A 12,226-nucleotide genomic window follows, 5' to 3' on the forward strand; every position below is an offset into this window, starting at 1 on the left:
TTGATCAGCAACCTGATTTCTACATACTGTTTCGTGTCCTGAAGGAATATTATCAGCCACAAGCTAAGTTTTCTTTATTTTTCCTGTCAAAACCAAGTGACCTGGAACATGTGTCAGGAGTGAGTGTAATCTTAGGTTGTTGCAGCTAGAGTGTAAAAGTCATTTCCATCACCAGTTACAGGTATGTTCCCAGATACGTGGCAGTTCTTGCTGATCTAATACACACATGCCATTTTCAGATTATTTCACATAGTTTTATTAAGTCAATGTTGCATTCACTGATGTGTCAAATACATTAATATTTTATCACTTTTGAAAATAGGCCTAAAATAGTACAACTTTGTATTTAAACATGAATTACATTTCAGAGAAGGATGAACAGGTTCAACACTGATGTGTTCAAAGTCTCAAATGTGCTTTCTAATGGTTATAAACGGCTTGAGATAACATATGGAAAAATATACATATGGGCAAATTGCACAATGCAATTAAAAGATGAAGGAACTTCCAGGCAAAGTAATGTGATCTTGTATGTAATTCATTATAAAAGCCCATTTTAAAAAGTTACTTCAAGTATTAAACTATAAATGGCAACATGTTTGTTTTCTCTGTGCATAGGACTAGTCCTATCTGCAACATACAAAAAAATATAATAACTGTGTCATTACATGTATCTTACATTTAACCTGAAACTTAAATACAATTCATTACAGGTTTAGGCAGCACAATTAAAAATACCTGTGGAAGTAGAACAGCGAGGACATTGTCATTAGTGCAACTGTTGATAACCCTTGCTGGCAAATACAAAAGGAAGTGCAGTGAGAACCCAGGGGTGTTTAATTCAGGTAAGTTTAAAAAGAGGGTGAGGGGACAGGCTGAACGCTTTAACAACAACAGGACTAGTGCTTCTTTCTTTCTGTGATGTCTTTTATGGTCTTAAATACTTGCAGTTCAGAAAGATTTAAGTTTCTCACAACAAAGCTGACAGCAACAGGTTAGGGGACAGGAGAAATGAGAGAGAAACACGCTAAGCATTTAATTTGTCAGCTAAATAATGTAAACAGAAGGGAATCCGCATGTCACCATTAACACTTTGGTGCCAATAAAAGTGGATACTTCATCCCCAACGCATGTGCTTGACTGCTAAGCATGTGCTCTCTATTTCTTGTGGCAGGGCAAGGGGAAGGAAAGGTGGGGATACTCCCAAAAAAACAACGAAAGCAGTTTTGTAAACATCAGACTTAGCAATGTAATGGAAACAAGGTTCAAGTAATTGCTGCAAAACAAAACAGCCAAACACCAGTTTAAATCAGCATTAGCACTAACTACAACTTGCAGTTTCATTACATTTTGTGACAGTTATGTAATTAAGAAAAATGCGTATAAAAACTGTCTATATATACAAAATAAATTGATAGAAATGAGTGTAGTAAATGTGTTCAGTATTATAATAACATTATATGCAGCTGCTCTCTTTGGTGCCATTTAGGGAGAGAAGATCCTCTTATGTTGCATACCCAGCTATTTCATTTAATTTGTTTGATGTACTATGAAAAATGTATTCTTGATCTGCATTTACACTTAAAGTAGCTCCTTGGAACCTCTTTAAATATATACCTGAACCCCTCAATTACACATGACTTTAGCCAGCATCCTCAAAGAACACATACCATGAAGCTCAAAGGATTTATTTTTTTTTTAAATAAATATGATCAGTCTGTGCTCCAGATCTAGGCAGATCTGTTTTGTTAGAGTCGATGCTTCTCTTGGTACATCTGCCACAGACATTAATCCTGCTACAAATCCTGCCTTTTTTTTTCCTCCTCATGGGGCTCTGGTGAGCTACAACTGGACGAACTTCAAACTACAGCATGAGCGGATACTGAACAGCACTGAACTTTATGAAAACTTCCAAAACTCTCCAAAATTATTTACAAAGATAGAAAAGCAACACAAGATCAAATGAGGGAAGAAACTACCTGAAAAACGTAGGCATTTAACACTCTAGAAAACACACCTGGTTTCTAGATAGCATACCAAAAGAAGCTTGGTACTTCTGCATTACATGTTCAAAGGGTAGGTTTAACAAAAACGTTACCACGATTTCTACTCAAATCACTAAAAATAGAAATGTCAGGAGTCCTTCTAAAATAAACCTCTGAATATTTGAAGTTTGGAAGTGGAAGTTTTCAATCAAACATTTATGGTACATCTAACTTGTCAGTTATTAGAGAAACCGATACATGGTCCTGCCCTCTTCCCATCATATGCCTTTGGTAGGAACAGCAATTATGTGCATCTTTACAATCTGTAAATAAACCAATTGTCTGGGGAAAAAAATAATAGCTGAGGTTTCTAAAATTATTTTGAGGGACCTGAAAGCTTAAGTGCTGTTATTTTTAGCGATGAACGTAAGTTATTTCTAGGACTTGCTGACATGTAGCATAGAACCAGCATGTACAACACAACCCAGCACCCTACAACCGTTTTTGTTCTCAGGATCCATCTTCCCTTCCCACCTCCTCTCCTGGAAGTGTGCAGCAGCTCAGTGCATGGATGTGAGCCAAAAAGCCCCATTTTGTGGTGAGCTCCTACAGACCCCTTCCTCTGCTAGCAGCGACACGCGTGTCTGCTGGCAACTCAGCAGCCCAGCAGCTTTTTGTTCTTTACACCAAAGTTGGTTTTAGTTCCTGGCTTGCTCCTTCTTTTCGCCAGTCAGCATTCTGTGCTGCTCAGATACAGCACTGAGAGCCCTTGCTTGTGGCTAGGGAGCTGGCAGGACAGGAACTCAAAGACACAAGTGAAGCCACTGTCTTACCTTAGCATTGCCTCCTCCCTGGCCAGTGCCTGCACGGAAAACCTGGTGTTCACCATCCCCCTCACTGGGGAACCCTAAAAACAGTTCACCAATATAATTTGGTATTAAAAAAAATGAGGGGGGGGGGGAAGGGTGTGCATTTGGAAAGATCACATTTGAACCATTTTACTACATTTTATGTTTTTCAAGTGACTTCTCAGTAACATCTGCTTTTCCACCAACAGTAAGTCCGGCCTCCAGAGTATCCCAAGCACATTGCTGTCCTACTTTTGTCATTGGAAACGTGAGAGAAATCTGGGACAAAATGTATTTTGTATTCGCATCAAGATGTCAGAACCATCAGCTCTTGAAGAAACGCCACCAAAATATAAACCAATTTGCTACAGAACACACATGGATTTAGCCCAGCCTGCTTACCTGCATTTTTTTTTTCCCTGTAGATTAACTACCCTGGCTGAAGAAATCAAACAAGTTATATAGATGTTAGCCTACAGTATACATGCATTCATATGAATACATATGGAGCACTTTGGGGGGCTGGGAGAGGACAGTGGCTATACTGCTGGATCTGTGAGGTTTACCACATCAGAGAGATTTTGCTTCTAATTCTGCTAGGGAATGACTATGCATGTATTTATCTCTGCTGTAATACACTGATCCAGTAGAAGAGATTATATCCAGGGCCCTCAATTACAATTCCACCAGTGTTTGGGGCTGCACATTTTGGTATTTCGAGCGAGCAATTTGAGCTCACTGTCTTTCGTCTCTGTTCTCTTCCCAAGAAATTCTGCTGATGCATTCTCTCTTTGTGAGCTCAACATGTCAGTATTGCTGAAAGCTGATATTCAGATGAGCACTTTGCACTTGACATTTGAGGAAAAAAATAGCTAAATCTTCCAGATTAATGCATAGCAAACGTTTTTTAATTTTGAAAATTAGCAAATGCAAAATTTATCATACAAAGTTTGAAGACACATTTTGCAACATCTAAACATAACATGCGAAGTTTGGACCATTACTTCTGTGTCAACAATATTCAACATTACTTCTGTGTCAACAAAGTTTTGGTGTGGTAACACAAGTGCTAATGCTAATTTTCTCATAACTATTTGAAATTTGTTTAAATGGTACTTTAGAATATAAACTTGTAACTTTAGAACTTGTACTTTAGAATATAAACCAATAAAAACTTGTGCCTACATTAAAAAGACAAAACAAAAGTATAAAACAGTATTTATAAAATTTATCATACAAAGTTTGAAGACACATTTTGCAACATCTAAACATAACATGCAAAGTTTGGACCATTACTTCTGTGTCAACAATACTCCACAGTATCCAAAACATGCCCATAGATTCTTGAAGTGTTCTTCTTCCAGAAGAGTAACATTTAAGAAAATTTATACTTTCCAAAAACGAAGAAAACATTTGTTTAAGCCTTACAGTATAGTTGATACCCTTGTATTTCCATCATGAACATACTGGACTTAAGTAGCAACCAGTCTGGCAGAGAAACCAAACAGGTTTCCTTTGTCCACATCATCACTCCAGCTACCACCTTCAGTTTGTATCAAAACAGTTTACATCTATCTGTAATCAGCATCGGCTGAACATCAGAAAAGCTTCAGACAGTACAACTATTTTTCACGTTTGTCAGGTGCAAAACACCAATGACACACAAAGATGAAGTAAGTAGCTGTCTTCTCTACAGAGGAGCAAGAGAAAATGAACAAAATCATGTCCTTTGCTGTTGGTCTTGAGCTTACGATGGACTTTATTCCTCACACAGGAAAGACATTTTGCCGTTTGTGAACAGGGTACATCATTACACAAAGCACTCATCTTTAGCAGTTCAGTATCGCTTAAAATAGACTTGGAAGTGGCAGACTAAAGCACACAAAGTTTTGGTGTGGTAACACAAGTGCTAATGCTAATTTTCTCATAACTACTTGAAATTTGTTTAAATGGTACTTTAGAACCAATAAAAACTTGTGCCTTCATTAAAAAGATAAAACAAAAGTATAAAACAGTATTTATAAACCATCAAGAGTCCCATATAAAAAGCAGTACTCTTCCAGTTCCATTTGCTAACAACACACAACTGCACTAACCCTTTTCTCAGGGGTACTTTGCCATTTTGTTACTGCCTCATAGGGAACACTGTGGACATTAACAGAAAATGTAACAGTTCGTTCATTTCTTCTTGGGTTGGCTTTTCTTTGTGTGCTGAGAGGCAATTGTTGAAAAGTAATAATCCATGTACTTGCAGCTAAAAGACAGTTCACTTTGAGCTATGCTCTTGGTATGGTTAAATAAATCAAGTTAAAAAGATGAGGGGGCTCAATTCTATAGCAAAAAAGCAACACCAAGTAAAAGGCTTTTGCTTTGTTGGCATTGCCTTGTTCCATAGCACAGCCAGTGGAAGGAATCCTCAGTCCTGACATACTTGGAGAGCTACAACCATTATCACCCAGTCCCTTCCTTTCAATAAAACCCGGTGTTTGTGCTATAGACAGTTGCACTTTAGACTCATCAGCCACACTCTATGTCAATCCCCCCAATCCAATCCCTCCCCCTCTTCTTTATTTTTATTTTTTTTCTTCTTTCTTTCTGTTCTCTGCAGAACCTGCTATGGAAGTGGCTTCTGCAGTGCCTAAGGTGTAAAGTTTGCCTGTGAGGAGGTAGGAGTCCTTGCAGATCTACCCCCACCACCGCAGCATAACAGAAATGCATAGTTCCCACTCTGGACCTTGTGCATCCAAGCAGGGCACTTCAGGATTTGGCCCTTTGGTAGCAGTATATATATAATTCAGTGCTGCATAAATGCACGTTAAGAATCTTAAGGCATGTCTTTACTTCCCTGCTCTGCAATAGTGCTTACAAGAATCCATTGGACTGTGCAGAAACTTGAATTTCTTGTCTCTTCCTAAAATGTTCGTGTTCCATTTTTTTACTGATCAACTTCTTCCAAACAAAATTAAGTAATATTCAAGCACAAAATGTGTTGCAGAAACCTAACAAAACAAAACAAAAACTCATTAGCGGAATTGCACCATTAGCTTTGAAAAAACCACACAAATCATACTGCATTACAGGAATATCTAGATAACACAGGTATTTTACTGCCTCCTGACTGAGACTGCAGCTAAGATAACTTCAACTCATGATTAGCCTTCTGGGAGGTGTTTTCTTCTTTTTTTTTTTTTCTCCTTCTTCTTTTAAACCTCTTATGTTTTATAAGATTATCTCCACTAAGAACGTCAAATCCATCACCATTGACCCGTGACTAAAGTCTCTTGGATGTCTGGTTGGCAAGAATTGCTCATTCATTTTTAATTAAATTGACACATCTGGAGACACAAATTATACAATTTGTGTCTAGGTGAGTCTGGGGACTGCTGGCTGGCAGATTTGTCTTCTTTTCTGTACAATGATGTGGGAATTATACTGAACTCAAGCCATAAATTCGATTGCTTCTACTGCATGCCACAGGCATAAAAATGAAAAAATGAAAAATACAGCTATCAGTTTGCTACAAGGCATAGCAAAGCGCATGGAATGGATATTTTGGATCTCACAGCTATTGCATGGCTGCTTCCAATTGTAGGGGACTGGAATTAACAAGCTAGGCGATCAGAAACCAATCAGATCCAACTAGACTCAGAACAGCTGAAACCCTGTGGTACTGAGTGAAGTATTCCTTGAGATAACACGTACCAAAACGCTTTGTGTTGGGTGTGACTGTGACTCATTTAATTATACAACTTTTAAGTCTATGCAGCTTGGGGAAGTGGAATACACTGCACACCATCTTCCTTCATTACATTTGTCTGACTTTAGGATGAGAGGGAGCATGGAAAGGGAAGTCACACCAAACTATTACCAGTTAATAATCTGGTCTAAGCTGTCAGTCATGCTCCCTCTCTAGGTCAGTGGACAGAGGGATTAAGTACATTCTATAGTACCCTGTCAAAGACTGCTGGCATGAACTGATCTCAGAAAGTATCTATTCTACTTTTCATAGAAAGGAAAGGACTGAATAAACTGTTTAGATCAGATTATATTTTATATAGCTAGAGGCTGAAAGGAATCCCTTACTAAGGGACTCATTTGAACATTTATACGAAGTGTCAAGAAAAGTACTACTAACTAATTTTAGTTATCCCTCGTGAAGACTTTTTAGATAGACTATTTCTTAATTTAAAAAAAAAAAAGAAAAAGAAAAAAGATGATCCTAAAATTTAAGCTTTAAAAACTTAAAGACTGTTTTCTCTTCAAAGAAAATGGCACTTCCTTGTAAGTTCCCTTTGTTTCCAGCTTTTGCTGCACTTCTGTGTCATGGGTCACAGAGAGGCAATACAGATTTCCTCATGCAGGCCCTTCTACAACTCTTTAAAAGAAACAAAGGGAGGTGGAGGATAACAACTTAGCCCTCAGCATCTATGGTTGCTAGCTGTCCAAATCAGATCTGTTCCTCTTCTAGAAATAAAAATTTAATAGGAGTTTATAAACTCACTGCAGCATGAAGTCAACATAAAAAAGAGAAATTGAATTCAGTCACTGGAAATACACCAAGGCAAGCAGCAGCATTTGCTACATTTCCCTAGTGCAAAGTGTGCAGTGTGCACAGAAGCTCTTACACAAAAGAAAATCACTGTTAACGTGTCGATGTGTCACAAGTGACACAAAGCAGCCCAGATGTAGACACCTATAGTTAGTGACACCTTCATTCCTTGTGCACGCACTTTCTTGAAGTACAAGAACAGAGCATGGTAAACCAATATACAAAAACAATATAGTTAAGGGGCTATTACTTGAGAGAGTATCAAGACTTCCATATTGAAATTGCCTGTTTAACAGATGAGATTCTTTTCTGTGGTCGGGTAACAAATGCAGCATTACACACTTCAATGTAAATGACAGGATTAGGCCAACTCATCTTAGATCTAGCCAACTAATGTTTCCTACAGTACAGCATTACTCCCATTCTCGTCTTCTGGAGAGCCATTCTGAGCTTTATGCAGACTTTCCTATGACTCATCCAACATCAGAGGACTTCTCTGCACTCCATGACTAGTGACTTTTAACCTCAAGATGTCTATTTTAGTTTACTCACATGTATAACGAAATAGCAATCAATGATGTTAGTCTTACCTGTTTCTCATTGAGATGGTTGGTTAGTAATAAGCTGAGATCAGCTTTCCAATGAAACTATAAGATGCTTTTTTGTACCTAAAATATGAGAAAATCTCAATTGTGTGTTTTTTTGTTGTTTTTTTTTTCCAGATTTGCACAGCAAGTACCAAAGACTCCAAACCAGAAACCATGCTTATCGTGTTGTACCTATTTCAGATAAATATTTTCCTCCCCCCTAACAAATATAATCAATCCAAAATGTCTCAGAAGAGGGAGCTAGAAAGCCAGAGACACAAGTTAACCTCAACTTATAAACACGCCGACTGGATTATATGTAACATGTTGTCCTCTATTTGACTCCAACCAATTCCTAAGGACTTCTTAGGCTTAAAAAAGAACAAAACAAACCAAACCAAAAAAAAAAAAACACCCACAAAACAAAACAAACACAATAAACCAAACACCCCACCCACCATGAACAAAATGACAGAGTAATCAGAAATGTTATGGTGCAGTCTACCTTATTTAACATTTTCCTCTTCAGGGTCACTTTCTACCCATTGATCGTCACTGGCTAGCAATCGAACTTGTGATTCACTGAGTGGTCGAGGATGAAAGGGCTGACTGGCTCCAGAGCTGAAAAGCAAGCAAAGTCAACAGGAATTCTGTAATTGCAAGAGTTGCTTATTTCAGACGTTTCTAGATTGATAGGCAAGAAATGGCATGCTGACAACAATGTTACTGCCACACAGTTACAAAGAAAACTTAACCAGCACTATCTGGAAGAACAACTTGATGTTGTATTCCATGACTAAAAGCTAGGGTGTGCTGCTGAACATCTTAATGCAAAAGGCTACTCTGCTGTTTGCACAAGGGTACTGCTCTTGTGTAAATTCCACAGCTTGCGTGGTACTGGAAGCAACTTCTCAGTCTTGCCTTTGCACCCCTTGCTGCCTGATAACTCATGTGGCTGCTGTTGACAACAACCTTCAGCCATTCACCAAACACAGAAGCCTTCCAAAATTACGTAAACGTCCTCAGAAGTTTCATGTACTCATGTGTCCTTGAATCTGAAGCAAGCTTCCTGAAAATACAAGCCATGCAAATTTGGAGGTTTAAAATGTAACAACCTAGCAGAACTCCACTGCTCCAACCCAGCAATAGCCACATTATTTGCCTCTCATGCAAACTGTGACTCAGCATCCCTTGCTTAGGCATGCTGGAGGAAGTGAAATGCAAGTGGTATTTACCCATTATTTCATTCAAAAAACATATCTTAATAATGCTCCATGGAAAAAAATACTTCATTCTTCCCTAGGACTTTTTTTCTTCTTGTTAAAAGAGCCTGTAAAGTCTTTTACTTTCACTACTGTTCTGTTTCCTTAGAGCCACATCCTCTTAGAAGTCTAAAACCAGAAATAGCCCTTCTGTATCAAGCAGCATCACATTTATTAGATTTGATTTACCCTATCCTTCTCTGAAGGCTTACAAATTCACTTTGAACCTGATAATAAGATTAAAAATTAAAAAAAAAAAATTTTTGAAACATTTTTTCTTAAACAGATGAATTATGGCACAGTACAACTTAAGTGCAATAGTTACCTTTCGGCAGGTTCATTTTGGCTTGAGACAGTTAGTTGCTCTGGATCCATAATCACCAAACGAGTTGGAAAACTACACCCATCGCCCAAACTAAACCAGAAACAAAGATTCAAATCACTGTTTGCAGTTGACAGGCTGGAATCAATTATTAAGTGCAATGTTGAACTCCAAACTTGAGCAAGGCATTCCTACCACTAAACCCCATAACCAGTTAATTAAGCTTTGGAGCTCAAACAATTCCCACCCTACCGCTCAGTGTGGGCTGCTGAGCACAGCACTTGCCTACATATTTCAGAAACAACATCGTGTTTCTCTAGAACGTAGCCCTGGCTTCTCCCAAACCACTGGGCACAGGTAGTCAGACTATCCAGTGTTTATAATCCCAGAAGCACAAACAATATTCTGGTGGTCATCCTTTTTTCTTCCTCCCATCACTGAGATCAGCTAAGCCTTCTTTTGAAGCAAATTCAGTCATTCAGGGAAAATACCCATCTGTAATATATCTTCCACCTTTTTTTTTTTAAAAAAAATCACGTGAAAAGTCATGTCAATTGAGCAAACGGCTCAGCCAACTTTAGATCTTGTTATTACCCCTGCTGTTTTTTTTCCAGACCTCAGTTTGGCAAAAAGCTTCACCCACATTTTAAGCTGATACACAAGCCTCCAAAAGCAGTGCTGAAAAATGGCACCTACTTTGTTCTGCTGATTTTCTGGAGTGGTTGGAGTGAGCAACAGGTCGGTCTTACTTTACTGAGCTTCTCAGACATTCGCCTGCAACTTCCTAACACCAGTTCAGATCAAGTTTTAAAACTGCAATTTTCCAACATATCAACATTTTTTTCCCCTGCTGCTTATTTACATTCACTTCCTCAGAAGGCTTTTAATGAAAATGTCATGTACAGCAAAAGAAAAGCTGTCAAGTTTGTTGGGAATAAGAGGGGGTGTTTTTAAAACTGATGTTGTTTCAGTGCAGCTCAAATTCAAAGAGCATTTGTATCTCCCCTGTACCATTGATTTCTGCTTTGTAACCAGGCACTAACAGTACCAACCAAAAGGCGTAGAATTTTTGAAATACAATTCATAAATCTTTCCAAACTTCTGTATTTAGAAGGCCCTTGTAAAGGAGGCTCTCATTGCTAAATGAAAACCCTGTGCAGAGTCTTCCTAGTTTTCTCCTCCAGATTTTCCTCATGCCAATCACATAAGATTTCCAAATCAGCTTTCCAATTGTGCTTCATTTTTTTCAGAGAAAGGGAAGCAAGATGCAAATTAATCAATCAATTTATTCCCTAATTCATTTCAAGTCAGACCACACACCTGGTAAAAATAGGGAGCAGCCAATACTTCTTTTCATCTCCAAAAACCTCCCTTAGATTTTTGCCATATCCAAGCGAAAAGCCGTTTTCATCAGGTCCATTTCGAAACATGGGTGCACGGTGTGATTCTGGAAAAGAAAAACATGCAACTTTAGAGCAATAAGCAGTCAGAAAAAAAAAAAACACACAAAAAAACAGACTCAGACTTCTCTACTGTCAGAGTCTCAGGAAAGCTAAGACTATCTTGATATGTATTATGGGGGAAAAATGATTGTCACCTGAAGTAATAAAAAAGCATTAAAAAATCTAAGCATTAAAGTTCTCGTAAGATCAGTCATCTTTCTCTCTTTACATTTAACTTAAGGTCTGAGGCAAAGCAAATTACCATCAGCATGCTGAAGATAACACATCCTTACTTCACTGACGGCTCTCTCTCTTTGGCCTGTGCATGTCTGTGAGCAGACGATCTCTTCTGCACAAATTAGCAATTTACCATTGGGCATTACTGTACCTAAATTCATACAGGACAGGTTTTTCCCACTCTGCCCAGGGCTGAAGCCAAACTAAGAGCATACCACAGTATCAGAGAAAGATGAGATCTATTACATCAGAGAAACAGACACCATGAGGTACAACAAACCACCTAAACTTGACCAACCTACTATTTACCTAGTCAGACAGGTTACACATTTGGCCAAGAACCAAGGGGACTCATTCCTCTCTCCATACCAACACCTTGTCTTTTCACAATCATGAACCAGAAAGTAAATATTGATTGTGCAGTCAATGACCAACAATGACTTTTGGGCAAGGAATGTGCTAATTTTGTTTTCAAAGCTAAGAAAGATACTGTGAATGTTCCTTAGCTGTAGATACATAGAAGGAAAATGACTTGGCCCTCCTGTCAAGCAACTAAAAAACTCCTTTTTGTCCACTGAAAAATTCTAGCAAGCAGGAAGTAGTATCTCTTTCCATTAACTCATTTACTTTTGGGGACTGAAATTTAACTTCCAACAAGAAGTAGAACACTTTGACTTTAGTTGTGGCAATAACCACCAGAGCCCTTAAAAACAAAAAAACAAACAAACAAAAAAACACTTTAAAAATGCTTCAGCAGGAACTTAGATACTTTAACTAATGCAAGTAACTTCCTTACACCAATCAATGACATTTAGAATGTTTAGGCACAGAAATTACCTGCAATCCGTACTCTTTTATTACTTCAGAAACATGCATCAGTGTTTCCATTTTTCTTGCAGTGCTTTTAAAAGTCACTTCCTAATACCAAGGTCCACCTTCTCTCACAGGATTTTAAGAATATTCTTTCAGATTTGGAGCAAAATGTATTATTATA

The 12,226-nt window shown here is 38.1% G+C and overlaps 1 protein-coding gene across 8 annotated transcripts in view; it reads right to left on the reverse strand.

The window, feature by feature from the left end:
• Positions 1-232: 232 nt before the first annotated feature.
• The window catches only part of ZDHHC20 (zinc finger DHHC-type palmitoyltransferase 20), a 319,226-nt gene continuing 307,232 nt past the window's right edge, over positions 233-12,226 (reverse strand). For all 8 annotated transcript variants that reach the window (XR_011092861.1, XR_011092851.1, XR_011092852.1 and 5 more), the window contains 5 exons: positions 10,874-11,000; positions 9,557-9,646; positions 8,475-8,590; positions 7,973-8,050; positions 233-5,832 (listed from right to left, as the gene is read on the reverse strand). The gene's annotated coding sequence lies outside the window, so the exon portion shown is untranslated. The remainder of the gene's footprint in view (positions 5,833-7,972; positions 8,051-8,474; positions 8,591-9,556; positions 9,647-10,873; positions 11,001-12,226) is intronic.

This window comes from Anas acuta, chromosome 1 (assembly GCF_963932015.1).
Source record: "Anas acuta chromosome 1, bAnaAcu1.1, whole genome shotgun sequence".
In the NCBI taxonomy this organism is placed as follows: domain Eukaryota; kingdom Metazoa; phylum Chordata; class Aves; order Anseriformes; family Anatidae; genus Anas; species Anas acuta.